General features: G+C 39.4%; 1 protein-coding gene across 2 annotated transcripts in view; it reads left to right on the top strand.

The window, feature by feature from the left end:
- MTMR8 (myotubularin related protein 8) overlaps window positions 1-16,091 on the top strand; it is a 248,952-nt gene that overhangs the window by 88,740 nt on the left and 144,121 nt on the right. The window lies entirely within an intron of this gene.

The following is a 16,091-nucleotide window of genomic DNA, read 5'->3' as shown; positions in this document are numbered from 1 at the left end:
GAGCCCATCTTTGCATTAAATGTTCCCTTGATATCTCTAATTTTCTTGAAGAGATCTCTAGTCTTTCCCAGTCTATTGTTTATTTCTTTGCACTGATCACTGAGGAAGGCTTTCTTATCTTTCCTTACTGTTCTTTGGAACTCTGCATTCAACTGTGTATATCTTTCCTTTTCTACTTTGTTTTTCACTTCCCTTCTTTTCACAGCTATTTGCAAGGCCTCCTCAGACAACCATTTTGCTTTTTTGCATTTCATTTTTCTTGGGGATGGTCTTGATTCCTGTCTCCTGTACAGTGTCACGAACCTCCATCCATAGTTCATCAGGCTCTCTGTCTATCAGATCTATTCCCTTACATCTATTTCTCACTTCCACTGTATTGTCATAAGGGATTTGATTTACATCTTACCTGAATGGTTTAGTGGTTTTCTCCTCTTTCTTCAATTTCAATCTAATTTGACAATAAGGAATTCATGATCTGAGCCACAGTCAGCTCCCAATCTTGTTTTTGCTGACTGTATAGAGCTTCTCCATCTTTGGCTGCAAAAAATATAATCAACCTGATTTTAGTGATGTCCATGTGTAGAGTCTTCTCTTGTGTTGTTGGAAGAGGGTGTTTGCTGTGACCAGTGTGTTCTCTTGGCAGAAATCTATTAGCCTTTGCCCTGTTTCATTCTGTTCTCCAAGAGAAAATTGGCCTGTTTCTCCGGGTGTTCTTTGCCTTCCTACTTTTGCATTCCAATCCCCTATAATGAATAGGACATATTTTTTGGGTGTTAGTTCTAAAAGGTCTTGTAGGTCTTCGTAGAACTATTCAACTTCAGTTTCTTCAGCATTACTGGTCGGGGCATAGACTTGGATTGCCGTGATATTGAATGGTTTGCCTTGGAAATGAACAGATACCATTCTGTCGTTTTTGAGATTGCATCCAAGTACTGCATTTTGGACTCTTTTTTTTTGACTATGATGGCTACTCCATTTCTTCTAAGGGATTCCTGTAGCAGAGCTGTTCTGGATTCCCTTACCCTGTGCTCTCTGCCCATGTCCTCTTTCCCAATAAAATCTCTTGCTTTGTCATCATGTGTGTCTCCTCAGGGCCGTGTGGGGCCACCCAAGTTGGATGCGTCATGGTAGAGAGGTCTGTCGGAATGTTGTCTGTCCACTGGAGAAGGGAATGGCATACTACTTCAGTATTCTTGCCTTGAGAACCCCATGAACAGTATGAAAAGGCAAAAATATAGGACACTGAAAGATGAACTCCCCAGCTCTGTAGGTGCCCAATATGCTACTGGAGATCAGTGGAGAAATAACTTCAGAAAGAATGAGGGGATAAAGCCAAAGCAAAAACAACACCCAGTTGTGGATGGGACTGGTGATAGAAGCAAGTTTTGATGCTGTAAAGAGCAATATTGCATAGGAACCTGGAATGTTAGGTCCCTGAATCAAGGCAAATTGTAAGTGGTCAAACAGGAGATGAGAAGAGTCAACATCAACATTCTGGGAACCAGATTAGGTTAGTAGTTCTAATTCCCCATGCAATTACAAAATGGTCAAAGAGACTAGGAAAAGGTGACTGAGAAAGGAAATTTTGGTCCACACGCTTTGCCCATTTTTGGCTGCTCCCCTCGCAGGGACATTGGGAGTCTCTTGGCATTGGCAGATCAGTATAAACCCCTGACAAGGTGCCCCTTTCTGGGGCTGCCTTCAGTGATTATGAGGCACCAGGGCTCATCACTTGCTTTGCACAGGGTGTGTCATTCATTCACACAGGCACACCCTAGAGTTAGTGAAGTAAAGAAAACATGTATACTGAGAAAACAGGGCTAGAGCTCTGAGTGTTCTTAACTTGTCCTGAAGATCCCAGATGAAGATGAGCCCCGAAAATAATAGCTTACAGTGAACTATGTCAAGTTTGTCATCTCTGAAGAAGAAGATTTAGCTTCGGGACCAGGGACCAGGCTTGATCACTCGAGCTTTTGTGTAACAGAGTTTTTATAATGTATAAAAAGAGACAGAGAAAGCTTCTGACATAGACATCAGAAGGGGGACAGGGAGGGCCCCCCTCGGTAGTCTTAGCAAAGGGAAGTATATACTTTTTAATTGGTTATTGCAATAAATCAAAAGAATGTCTTAAGGTTGTAAAGATCTTACTAGACCCATTCCCACAACTTACATTTTAAGATGACAGGCTTAGAATTAACAATAGAAAGATTTTATCAGACCCACTCCCATAATATACATTTTAAGATAACAGGATTAGTCAGAAGGTTCTCAAGAAGGAGAAACATGTCCTCAAGCAGGATACATTGTTGTTATATAATCCTTACTAAGACTAAGGAATGTAGAAAAAAAAAGTTTGTCCTTTCCTCCTCCTTGAGAATTCCAGACCCCTATCCCTTCTTTGAGAGCCCCCGACCCCTTGCTCCTCTTTGGGGACCACAGACTTCTTATCAACCTACCTAGGAATTGACTTTCTCATTCCCCCTCCCCTTTTCTTTTAGGAGAATTGTGTTGCCAAGGGAAAGGGGCATCATTTTCATTCCATAACTACTTCCTGCTTTTGAGGGGTGTCGTCTCTAAATTGTGGAGGCAACATATTCTTCATGTGGAGAACCATTTGGAAACTCTTTTTATTATAGCCTTCACTGTCAAGCAAGTCTGTGAGAAGGTACTTTGAACAACTTAGTCTTACCACTGTCTGTGAGTGTTGCAGAAAGGAGGATCCTCTGGTCCACCTAAACTCTCTGCATTAATTCCTTGACCTTCAGCATTTTGTCTGGCTCTAATAGTGGATTGTAGATGAATTGTGTCCCACTAGGCAAGTAAAGGACAAATTTGTTATTCTTGTTCAGATGCTAAGTCATTTCTGACTCTTTGCAACCCCATGAACTGCAGTACACCAGGCTTCTCTGTTGATCACTATCTCCTTGAGTTTACTCAAACTCATGTCGAGTCAGTGATGCCATCCAACCATCACATCCTCTATCCCCCCTTCTGCTCTTGCCCTCATTTTTCCCAGCATAAGGGTCTTTTAGAGTAAGTCAGGTCTTTGAATCAGGTGGCCAAAATATTGGAACTTCAGCTTCAGCATCAGTCCTTCCACTGAATATTCAGAGTTGATTTCCTTTAGATTGACTGGTTTGATCTCCTTGCTGTCCAAAGGACACTCAAGAGTCTTCTCCAACACCACAGTTTGAACGTGTCAATTCTATGGCAGTCACGCTTCTTAATGGTTCAACTCTTATATCCATACATGACTACTGGAAAAACCATAGCTTTGACTATATATGGAACTTTGTCAGCAAAGTGATATTTCCATTTTAATACACTATTTAGGTTTTTCATAGCCATTCTTCCAAGGAGCAAGTGTCCTTTAATTTCATGGCTGATGTCACTGTCCACATTGATTTTGGAGCCAAAGAAAATAAGTCTGTCAGTATTTCCATTGTTCCCCTATCTATTTGCCATGAAGTGATGGGACTGGATGCCGTGATCTTCATTTTTTGAATGTTGAGTTTTAAGCCAGCTTTTTTACTCTCCTTATTCACTTTCATCAAGAGGCTCTTTAGTTTCCCTTCACTTTCTGCCATTTAAAGTAGTATCATCTGCATATCTGAGGTTGTTGACATTTCTCCCCACAGTCTTGATTCCAACTTGTGCTTCATCCAGCTCAGCATTTTGCATGATATACTCTGCATATAAGTTAAATAAGCAGGGGGTGACAATATACAGCCTTGACATACTCCTTTCCCAATTTGGAGCCAGCCTGTTGTTCCATGTCTGGTTCTAACTGTTGCTTCTTCACCTGCATACAGGTTTCTCAGGAGGCATGTAAGGTGGTTTGGTATTCCCATCTCTATAAGAGTATTCCACAGTTTGTTGTGATCCACACAAATACTTTAACATAGTCAATGAAGCAGAAGTAGATGTGTTTTTTTGGGGGAGATTGCCTTGGTTTTTCTATGATCCAGACTATGTTGGCAATTTGATCCCTCATTCCTCTGCTTTTTCTAAATTCAGCTTGTACATCTGAAAGTTCTCAGTTTATGTTTTCCATAGCCTAGTTTGAAGGATTTTGAGCATAATCTTGCTGGCATGTGAAGTGAGTGCAATTGTGCAGTAATTTGAACATTCTTTAGTATTGCCTTTCTTTGGGATTGCAATGAAAACTGACCTTTCCCAGTCCTGTAACCACTGCTGACTTTTACAAATTTGCTGGCCTAAAGAGTATAGCACTTTATCAGCATCATCTTTTAAGATTTGAAATAGTTCAACCTGAATTCCACCACCTTCATTAGCTATGTTCGCAGTAATGCTTCTTAAAGTCCACTTGACTTCACATTCCAGGATGTCTGGCTCTAGGTGAGTGACCACACCATCATGGTTAACTGGGTTATTAAGAACTTTTCTGTACAGTTCTGTGTATTCTTGCCACCTTTTCTTATTCTCTTCTGCTTCTGTTAGGTTCTTGCCATTTTTATCCTTTATTGTGCCTATCTTTGTATGAAAAGTTCCCTTCTCCAGTTTTTTTTTAAAAGAGATCTGTAGTCTTTCCCATTCTATTGTTTTCCTCTTATTTATTTGCATTGGTCACTTAAGAAGGCTTTCTTCTCTCTCCTTGCTATTCTCTGAAACTGTGCATTCAGTTGGGTATACTTTCCCTTTCTCCATTGCTTTTTGTTTCTCTTCTTTCCTCAGCTATTTGTAAGACCTCCTCAGACAACAACTTTGCCTTCTCAAATTTCTTTTTCTTGGGGATGATTTTGGGTCATCACTTTCTGTACAATGTTATGAATCTCTGTCCATAGTCCTTTAGGCACTCTGTCTACCAGATCTAGTCCCTTGAATCTCTTTATCACCTCCAGCTTATAATCTTAAGGGATTTGATTTAGGTCGTATCTGAATGGTCTCGTGTTTTTCCCTACTTTCTTCAATTTGAGCCTGAATTTTGCAATAAGAAGCTTATGATCTGAGCCACAGTCAATTCCAGATCTCTTTTTTTTTCTTTTTCTGACTATATTGAGCTTTTCCATCTTTGGCTGGAAAGAATATAATCATTCTGATTTCTGTACAGACCATCTGGTAATGCCCGTGTATAGAATCTTCTTTTGTGTTGTTGAAAGTGTGTGTCTGCTATGATCAGTGCATTTTCTTGGCAGAACTCTTTGCCTTGATTTGCTTTTGCCTTTGTCTTGCTTCATTTTGTACTCCAAGGCCAAACTTGCCTGTTATTCCAGGTATCTCTTGACTTCCTACTTTTGCATTCCAGAAGCCTATGATGAAAAGGACATATTTTCTGGTGTTAGTTCTAGGAGTTCTTGTAGGTCTTCATGGAGTCATTCAACTTCAGCTTTTTCAGCATTAGAGGGTGAGGCATAGACTTGGATTACTGTGATGTTGAATGGTTTGCCTTGGAAACTATCCAAGATCATTCTGTCATTTTTGAGATTTCAAGTACTGCATTTCACTCTTTTGTTGACTATGTGAGCTACTCCATTCCTTCTATGGAACTCTTTCCCACAGTAATAGATATAATGGTCATCTGAATTAAATTCTCTGATTTCTGTCCATTTTGGTTCACTGGTTCCTAAAATATCAATGTTAACTTTTGCCATTTCATGTTTGACCACATCCAGTTTACCTTGCTTCATGGACCTAACATTCCAGGCTCCTATGCAATATTGTTCTTTACAACATCTGACTTTACTTTCACCACCAGATACAACCATAACTGGATGTCATTTTCGCTTTGGCTCACCCTCTTCATTCTTTCTGTAGCTATATCTCTGCTCTACCCCAGTATAATACTGGGCACCTACCGACCTGAGGGGTTCCTTTTTCAGTGTCATATCTTTTTGCCTTCTCATACTGTCCATGGGGTTCTCAAGGCAAGAATACTAAGTAGTGTGCCATTCCATTCTCAAGTGGACCATATTTTGTTAGCCCTAACTGGCAGGAACATGCCCTTCAGCCACTCAACATAGCTCGATGACATGCCTGGTGCCCAGGCTTTCCTACTGCTGCTTCTCGCTGAGCGTTTAAACCTTCACTGTCTGTCGGCTGTCAGTCAAGGGCAGATTCTCATCTTATGTATCATTTAACATTTGTGTTTCCATATTAATTTTCTGTTTTGATGATCTGTCCATTGGTGTGAGTTCGGTGTTAAAGTCTCCTACTATTACTGTGTTACTGTCAGTTTCTCCTTTTCTGTCTGTCAGTGTTTTTCTTATGTATTGAGATGTTCCTATGTTGGGTGCATAGATATTTATAATTGTTATGTCTTCCTCTTGGACTGATCCCCTGATCATTATGTAGTGTCCTTCCTTATCTCTTGTAATATTCTTTATTTTAAGGTCTATTTTGTCTGATATGTGGATTGCTACTCCAGCTTTCTTTTGCTTTCCATTTGCATGGAATATAGTTTACCATCCTCTCACTTTCAGTCTATATGTGTCTTTAGGTCTAAAGTGGGTGTCTTGTAGACAGCATGTATATGGGTCTTGTTTTTGTATCCAATCTGTGTCTTTTGGTTGGGGCGTTTAATCCATTTGCATTTAAAGTAATTATTGATATCTATGTTCCTATTGCCATTTTCCTAATTTTGGGGGGTCGATTTTGTAGATATTTTTCTTCTCTTGTATTTTTTGAATATATAAGTCCCTTTAACATTTGTTGTAAAGCTGGTTTGGTGGTACTGAGTTCTCTTAACTTTTGTTTGTCTGAAAACCTTTTGATTTCTCCATCAATTCTGAATGAGATCCATGCTGGGTAGAGTAATCTTGGTTATAGATTTTTGCTTTCAGTATTTTAATTATATCCTGCCATTCCCTTCCTGCAGAGTTTGTGCTGAAAGACCAGCTGTTAAATGTAAGGGATTTTCCTTGTGTTTTACTTGGTACTTTTTCCTTGCTGCTTTTAGTATTTTTTCTTTGTGTTTAATCTTTTTTAGTTTTATTAGTATGTGTCTTGGTGTGTTTTTCTTGGGTTTATCCTGCATAGACTCTTTGAGCCTCTTGGACTTGGTTGACTATTTCCTTTTCCATGTTGGGGAAATTTTCAACTATAATCTCTTCAAAAATTTTCCCATATCTTTTATTTTTCTCTTCTTCTTCTGGGACCTTTATAATTCGATTGTTGGTGTGTTTGATATTGTCCCAGAGTTCTCTGAGACTATCCCCAGTTATTTTCATTCTTTTTACTTTATTCTTCTCTTCAGAAGTTATTTTCACCATTTTATCTTCCAGCTTACTGATTCATTCTTCTGCTTCAGCTGTTCTGCTATTGGTTCCTTCTAGACTATTTTTACTTTCAGTAATAGTGTTGTTTCCCTCTGTTTTTTTTTTTGTACTGTTTAATTCTTCTAGATCTTTGTTAATTGATTCTTGCATTTTCTGAATTCTGTTTTCAAGGTTTTTGATCATCTTTACTATCATTATTCTGAACTCTTTTTCAAGTAGTTTGCCTATTTCCTCTTCACTTATTTGAACTCCTGTGTTTCTAGTTTGTTCCTTCATTTGTGCAGTGTTTCTCTGCCTTTTCATTATTTTTTTTAACTTACTGTGTTTAAGGTCTCTTTTTCCCAGGCTTCAAGGTTGAATTCTTTCCTCCTTTTGGTTTCTGCCCTCCTAAGGTTGGTGTTGTGGTTTGTGTAAGCTTCATATAGGGTGAGATTTATGCTGAATTTTTGCCTGTTTTTTTTTACTCTCATGGGAAAGACTGAGTGAGGTGGTAATCCTGTCTGTTGATGATTGGGTTTGTATTTTTGTTTTATTTGTTGTTTAGATGAGGCATCCTGCACAGGTGGTTGGGTGATGCCTGGTCTTGTATTCAAGTGGTTTCCTTTGTGGGAGTTCTCACTATTTGACACTCCCTAGGGTTAATTCTCTGGTAGTCTAGGGTCTTGAAGTCAGTGTTCCCACTCCAAAGACTCAGGGCTTGATCTCTGGTCAGGAACAAAAATTCCACAAGTGGTTTGTTATGACAATAAGTGAAATTAAAACATAACATAAAACAAGAAACCAAAGATGAACCTCAGACAAATGGCTGTTAGAAAATCAGGTAAATGTGATTGAAGTTATGGAATATACACACATACATATACATCAGCAAAATCAAAACAGTCCAACAAAAATAAAGTACAATAGATTGACCTAGCAAACAAAGGAAACCAAAAATTATATCTACCTGTTAAGAACAAGGCTAACTAAAGCACAAACTAGAAAACAAAACTAAAGCAAGGTGCCAAGTGTGGTATAAAGCAATGAAAGCAAAAGTAACAAATATATTGAGAGGAAAGGAAAGAAAGAAAAGGGAAGTATAAATATTTAAAGCTAAATAGAGACAGATAAAGAAGATTTATGTAAATTAAAGTTTAACTGCAAGGGGAAGAGAACAGTAGGAAAAGCATACAAAGAAATAAGTGTAGAAAAAATAATAATAGGTTTAAAAATTAAAATTAAAAATGGAGAAAAGAAAAAAGATATCAAAAAGGAAGAGGAAAGAATAAAGAAAAAAAAAGAAAATTCCACAGAACTGCAAAATCTCAAAATAGAGTCAGAGGTTTATAACAACAATAAAAAGTGTGACTGCAGAAAAAACAAACAAAGAAACTCAAAAGCTTAATTAGCTTTAATAGTTTCAATAAAATCGACAACTACAACAGAAGGGGGGTGGGAAAGGAAATGGAAAAGAAAATCCAAAATTAGCAATAGAACAAGTCAAAACATAAGCATAGTAAATGTTTTTCTTTAGTCACTGATGTCAGGATCCTTTCCCATGCTGGGAATCACAGTCCACCTCACCTTCCGAGGATGCCCTCTGATAATGTGCTGTTCTCTGGACCTGCTGTGGGGACACCTCAGATTCTCATCTGGTTCTTCACCTGTGTTATCTTGCCTCCAGTGTCCACAGCTCTGAGAACTAGTGCATTTTGTTTTGTGGGAGCCCTCAATGTCCTTTTATATATTCCACAGAAAGTTTACCTAGTTGATCATGGGGATTCAATCTGCAGCTTGGACAGCTGGTGAGAAGGTTTTGGTTCTTCTTCCTCAGCCACACTGCCCCTGGGTTTCTATTGTGGTTTTATTTCCACCTCTGTGCGTGTGTCGTCCATTAAAGTTTGCTCCTGAGACTGTCCTGGAGGACTTGGGTCTGCCCCAGTGAGGGCCAGGTGTGGAGGTGTTGTAGCTGCTTGGGTCACAGTGATTCTGGCAGCACCAGGTACTCAGGGGAGTTAGTGGCTAGGGCAGCAGGAAATATAGTGCTCTAGAAGGGTAAGGCAACCAGTATTGGCCAATACACTCCAGTATTCTTGCTTGAAGAACCCCCTGACAGAGAAGCCTGGCCGGTCACAGCCCACAGGGATGCAAAGAATTGGACACAACTGAAGCGACCCTGCATACATGTGGCAGCTCTACCCCAGTGAGGGTTGAGTGTGAAGGTGGCACAGCTGTTTAGGTCACCGGGATCCTGGCGGCGCCAAGTGTGCAGGGACACAGACTGCCTCAGCCGGTGGAGTTATGGCCCTTTCAGGGTCTTTCTTCGAGCCTCTGGTAGCTGGCGATCAGAAGGCCTCTTTGGCTAGTCTTTCTCTGTAGCTCTGCTTGTTCAGGCATTTAGAAGGCTCCCTTGCCTGGGGTCCTTCTCTGTTGTTTGGTGCATCAGCTACATAGAGGGTTCTAACTGTTGCTTCTTGACCCGCATACAGGTTTCTCAGGAGACAGGTAAGATGGTCTTGTATTCTTTAAGAATACAACATGGTCTGGTATACTTAAAGACAGGTAAGGTGGTCTGGTATACTTTAAGAGCTTTCCACAGTTTGTTAGGATCCACACAGTCAAAGGCTTTAGCATGGTCAATGAAACAGAAGTAGATGTTTCTCTGGAATTCTCTTGCCTTCTCTATGATCCAGTGAATGTTGGCAGTTTGGTCTCTGGTTCCTCTGCCTTTTCTAAACCCAACTTGGACAGCTGGAAGTTCTTGGTTCACATAATGCTGAAGCCTGGCATGCATGATTTTAAGCATGACCTTATTAGAATGGGAGATGAGTGCAATTGTCTGATGGTTTGAACATTCTTTAGTACTACCTTTCTTGGGAATTAGGATGAGGATTGACCTTTTCCAGTCCTGTGGCCACTGCTAGGTCTTCCAGATCTGCTGATATAATGAGTGCAACACCTTTATGGCGTTATTCTTTAGGGTTTTGAATAGCTCTACTGGAATTCCATCACATCCACTAGCTTTATTAACAGCAGTGCTTCCTGAGGCCCATTTGACTTCATGTGAACTCCAGAATGTCTGTCTCTGGGTGACTGACCACAAAATCATAGAAATCCGGTTAATTAAGATCTTTTTTGTACAGTTCTTCTGTGTATTCTTTCCATCTCTTCTTGATCACTTCAGCATCTACTAGTTCTCTACTGTTTCTGTCCTTTATAATGTCCATCTTTGGGCAAAATATTCCCTTGATATTTCCAATTTTCCTGAAGAGATTTCTAGTCTTTCCCCTCCTGTTGTTTTGCTCTATTTACATGCGCTGTTCATTGAAAAAGGTCTTCTTGTCTCTCCTTGCTATTCTTTGGAACTCTGTGTTTAGTTGGATGTACCTTTCCCTTTCTCCCTTGCTTTTCACTTCTCTTCTTTCTTCAGCTATTTGTAAAGCCTCCTCAGATAACCACTTTGCCTTCTTGCTTTTCTTTTTCTTTGGGATGGTTTTGTTCACTGCCTCCTGTACAGTATTACAGACCTCTGTCCATAGTTCTTCAGGCACACTGTTTACTAGATCTAATCCCTTGAATCTATTCATCACCTCCACTCCATATTCATAGGGAATGTGGTTAAAGTCATACCTGGCTGGCCTATTGCTTTCCCCCTCTTTCTTTAATTTAGGCCTTAATTTTGCTGTGATCTAAGCTGATGATCTAAGCCACAGTCAACTCCAGTACTTGTTTTTGCAGACTGTGTACAGCTTTTCCATCTTCAGCTGCAAAGGATATAATCAATTTGATTTCAGTATTGACCATTTGGTTATGTCCATGTGTAAAGTCGTCTCTTGTGTTGTCAAAAGAGGGTGTTTGCTATGACCAGTGCAGTCTCTTTTCATAATTCAGTTAGTCTTGCCATGCTTCATTTTGTCATCCAAGGCCAAACTTGCCTGTTACTCCAGGCATCTCTTGACTTCCTACTTTTGGATTCCAATCCCCAGTAATGAATAGAACATCTTTTTTTTTTTTTTTTTGGTGTTAGTTCTAGGAGGTCTTCTAGGTCTTCATAGAACTGTTCAACTTAAGCTTCTTCAGCATCGGTGGTAGGGGCATAGACTTGAATTACTGTGATGTTGAATGACTTGTCTTGGAAACAAACTGAGATCATTCTGTCATTTTTGAGGTTGCCCCCAAGTACTGCATTTCGGATTCTTTTGTTGATTTTGAGGGCTACTTCATTTCTTCTATGGGATTCTTGCTCATAGTAATAGATACAATGTTCATCTGAGTTAAATTTGCCCATTCCCGTCCATGTTAGTTCACTGATTCCTAAGATGTCAATGTCCATTACTTCATGGCAGGTAGACGGGGGAAAGGTGGAAGCAGTGACAAGTTTCCTTTTCTTGGGGTCTAAAATCCCTGTGGATTTTCACTGCAGCCATGGAATCAGAAGACGATTGCTTCTTGGCAGGAAAGTGATGACAAACCTAGACAGTGTGTTAAAAAACAGAGATATCACTCTGCCAACAAATGTCTGTATAGTCAAGGCTATGATCTTCCTAGTGGTCAGGTACAGTTGTGAGAGCTAGACCCTAAAGAAGGCAGAGTACTAAAGAATTGATGCCTCCAAACTGTGGTGCTGAAGACTCCTGAGAGTCTCTTGGCCAGCAAGGTGATCAAACCAGTCGATCTTGACAAAAATCAACCCTGAATACTCATTGGAAGGACTGATGCTGAAGCTTAAGCTCCAGTGTTTTGATCACCTGATGCAAGCAGTCGACTCACTGGAAAAGTTCCTGATGCTGGGAAGGATTGAAAGCAGAAGGATAAGAGGGCATCAGAGGATGAGATGGCTGGATGGCATCACCGATGCAATGGACATGAACTTTGGCAAACTCTGGGAGATAGTGAGGAATAGGGAGGCCTGGCATAGTAAAGAGTGGGACATGACTGGGCAACTGAACAACAACCATCCTTCAGTTTCTCAGAAGTTTGGTGTCTTGCTTCAACTAAAACTGCATTTGACATTCAGGGGTTAGAAAAAGTTTAATCAAATCTGTGTCTTTCACCATTATTAATCTTAAAATGGTAAAGAGAAGTACCAAGCTTTTGAAAAACTAAAGAATTGGTGCCCTTTGTCCAAATGAAAGATCGAAAAGTCACTCTTTTTTTAAGTGTATTTTATTTATTTATTTTGTTGTACCAAGTCTTAGTTGCGGCATGTGGGACCTTTGACCTTTGTTGATATATGTGGAATCCTTTGTGTGTGTGTGTGTGTGTGTGTGTGTGTGTGTGTGTGTGTGTGTGTGAGCGCGTGCGCACTCAGTCGTGTCCGACTCTTTCTGAGCCCCTGGACTGTAGCCTGTCAGGCTCCTCAGTCCATAGGATTTTCCAGGCAAGAATACTGGAGTGGGTTGCCATTTCCTTCTCCAGGAATCTTTAGTTGTGGCATGCAAATGATTAGTTGTGGCATGTGGAATCTAGTTCCTTGATCTGGGATTGAATCTGGGCCCCCTGCTTTGGCAGCATGGAGTCTTAGCCACTGGAACACCAGGGGAGTTCCTCAAAAGTCCTTTTTAATAGGTCCATTTTTCCTCTCTCAGAGGACATACGAATATCTAGCAACACTCCTCTTCTGGACGGCTAGATCTATACTTTTATTAGAAACAGTATTGTGGTGACAAAATTCCATCCTTATGAGTGGATCAAATCTGGGTTCAGACCTTGCCTTCAGCTTTTATCCATATGATTCTGGTTGAAAGTGGTTCGCCTCTCTGAACTCATCTTCTTATGGGGATAATAAAAGTACCTATCTTTAGTGGCTTTTGTTGAGGATTAAATGAGATAATATATGTGAAGGATCTAGCACAGTATCTAGTATACACATACTAGGGGTTCAGCAAATATTATATATTCTTTCCTACTTGAACATTAGTCTGCTAATACGTAGCAGTTACTCAGATATGCCAGACCTATTTCCAGAGAGTGCGTAGTGGTATGATGTAGCTCGCTATCTGTAGTGACTGGCCTTTTTGCTGCTGCCCAAACTGGGGTAGGGACTACTATAATTATTGTTTAATTTGTGAATGCATCCATCAATCTTAATAAACTTTCTTGTTACTAGGTGGTTGTTGCTTACACCTCCTGAGGTGTCCCTTTGATGTTTGTCATTAATTTAATGAAAGCTCAGTGACATTGTGTGATAAGAAATCAGAATTACCATCGTTTTTCCATTTAACGAATATCTTGCATTCTAAGTAGAACATGTTAACTTGTAGAATTTTTTCCTGCATGTGTTAATGTGAATAGTTTGTGTTTTTGAGGTTTCAACGGTATTCTTAAAGTTTTTATTACTACAGAAACTACACCCTATCCATATACATGCTCCTCCTACCTTCTGAATGCACAGTAATGGGAGATTAGAAAATAGGCCCAGACAACATTAGTAAGATGGTCATCATCATAGAAGGTATTTTGGCTTCTTTCTAGTTTTTCAATTAATGTCTCCTCTCTGCGAGTTTCATTTACGCACTACCCCACCCAACATTCTTCATATGACCTACAAGTATTCTGATTATAACAGCTGAATATAGTGTTAAAATGGCCCTTGGTAGCTCCATTTCAATTTTATCAATGAGTGAAAGTCATGTATCTCATGAAGTCATATTTTAGAAATTTTTCTACAGTAGTTCTTTATAATTAATTGGCCCTGAAGTTCTTAGACTTCTTTCTAGAGCTTCTCAGTTATAAATACTTTTGAACTTCTCAATTATAAAGATTTTTTTTCTCAATATAAAGCCCTTTCTGGTGAGAAAACATTCAATGCCATTGAAACCTCAAAAACACAAACTATTCACATTAACACATGCAGGAAAAAAATCTACAAGTTAACATATTCTACTTAGAATGTTGTTTGTGATAGGAAACTCAAAATTATTATTTTAGTTCTTCAGATCAGACATCCTCATAAGCTGCCGTATCCTTCAATCAATCTCTTAGGCTGGGTTTTAATAATAAAATAAAAATACTAAATAAAATAAATTAAAAAAAATAAATACTTGGTGGGCATTTTTCATGTTCCTTTATCTGTTGGGTATTTCTCTGCCTTTTCATCTTGTTTAGATTGCTGTGTCTGGAGTGGGCTTTCTGTATTCTGGTGGTCTGTGGTTCCTCTTTATTGTGGAGGTTTCACCCAGTGGGTGGGGTAGGACGATTGGCTTGTCAAGGTTTCCTGGTTAGGGAAGCTTGTGTCGGTGTTCTGGTGCGTGGAACTGGATTTCTTCTCTCTGGAGTGCAATGGAGTGTCCAGTAGTGAGTTTTGAGATGGGTCTATGTGTTAGGTGTGACTTTGGGCAGCCTGTATGTTGACGCTCAGGGCTATGTTCCTGCGTTGCTGGAGAATTTGCATGGTATGTCTTGCTCTGGAACTTATTGGCTCTTGGGTGGTGGTTGGTGTCAGTGTAGGTATGGAGGCTTTTGGATGGTCTCTTATCACTTAATGTTCCCTGTAGTCAGGAGTTTTCTGGTGTTCTCAGGTTTTGGGCTTAATTCTCCTGCCTCTGGATTTCAGTCTTATTCTTCCAGTAGTCTCAAGACTTCTCCAACTATACAGCACTGATAATAAAACTTGTAGGTTAATGGTGAAAAGATTCTCCACCGTGAGGGACACCCAGAGAGGTTCACAGATTTACATGAAGAAGAGGAGAGGGAAGAGGGAGATAGAGATGAGCAGGAGGAGAAAAAGGGGGACTCAAGAGGAGAGAGACAGATCTACACAGTTGTCTGTTCCCAAAGTGTTCTCCGTAGCCCAGACACCCACAGAGATTCACAGAATTGGATTGGAAAGAGAAGGGGGAGGGAGGAAATAGAGGTGATCTGAGGGAGAAAATGGAGAGTCAAAAGTGGGAGAGAGTAATCAACACACTCCTGAATAAAAATGGGTACTGAATATTGGATTCTTAAATGCCCAAAATTGATATCAAATCCTGAAAAACAAAGATTAAAAATCTAGAGTAGAGGTTAGACTCTTAAAAATACAATATTAAAAACAAAAGCAAAAAAATTTTAGAAATATATATGAAGTTTGATTTAAAAATAGGGCCTCTTCTTTTTTTTTTTTCCTGAGGTTATAGTGAAATGAAAATGAAAATTAAGGAGTAATAGAGGACTTTAAAAGCAAATAAGAGAAAAAAAAGAAAAAAAGAAAAAAATTTCCTTAGTTAAAAAAATAGTAAAAATACATGAAAATGAAAGTTAAAGAGTAATGGAGGAGTAATAGGGAATTTTAAAGGAAAATAAAAGAGAAAAAAGAAAAGAAAAAAAAATTTAAGGAAAAATATATCTAGGAATTTCTCTGGAGCTGTTGTGGTCAGTGTGGGTTTGGTTCAGTTTCCGATAGCTCCTCGTTCCAGCTTACACTTCTCGATATCTATAGGCCCCTTCCAGTGTAGTCCAGTGTTAACTACAGGGATTTTAATCTGTTGCACCAGTCACTTCTGAAGCGGTTCCCTTTGTTTATTTGGCTTCTGTTTGCAGGTCTCTTCAGTGTCTGATTTCCTCCCTGACACAGTGGGCAGAGGTGGTCTCTTGTTTAGGTTCGCTTGTTCAGTTGTGCTGCAGGGAGGGAGGGGCGCTGCAGACAAATATCACTGGCGTGTGTGGGGAGCACTCACAGTGTTAAAATAAATTAAAATAAATAAATAAAATAAATAAGAAATAAAAATACTAAATAAAATAAAAATACTAAAAATACCTTATCTTTCCCTGTACTATTCTGTTACTTAAAATACCTTATCTAAATGCCAATGAAATTCTCTTCATACCAGAATGTGCTGTATCTGATCTGACTTCTTTTTAAATGGATAAGATTTAAAACTGTTTAGAATGAAGCAT

This window comes from Odocoileus virginianus, chromosome X (assembly GCF_023699985.2).
Source record: "Odocoileus virginianus isolate 20LAN1187 ecotype Illinois chromosome X, Ovbor_1.2, whole genome shotgun sequence".
In the NCBI taxonomy this organism is placed as follows: Eukaryota; Metazoa; Chordata; class Mammalia; order Artiodactyla; family Cervidae; genus Odocoileus; species Odocoileus virginianus.
This window is presented reverse-complemented; position numbering and strand designations above follow the sequence as displayed.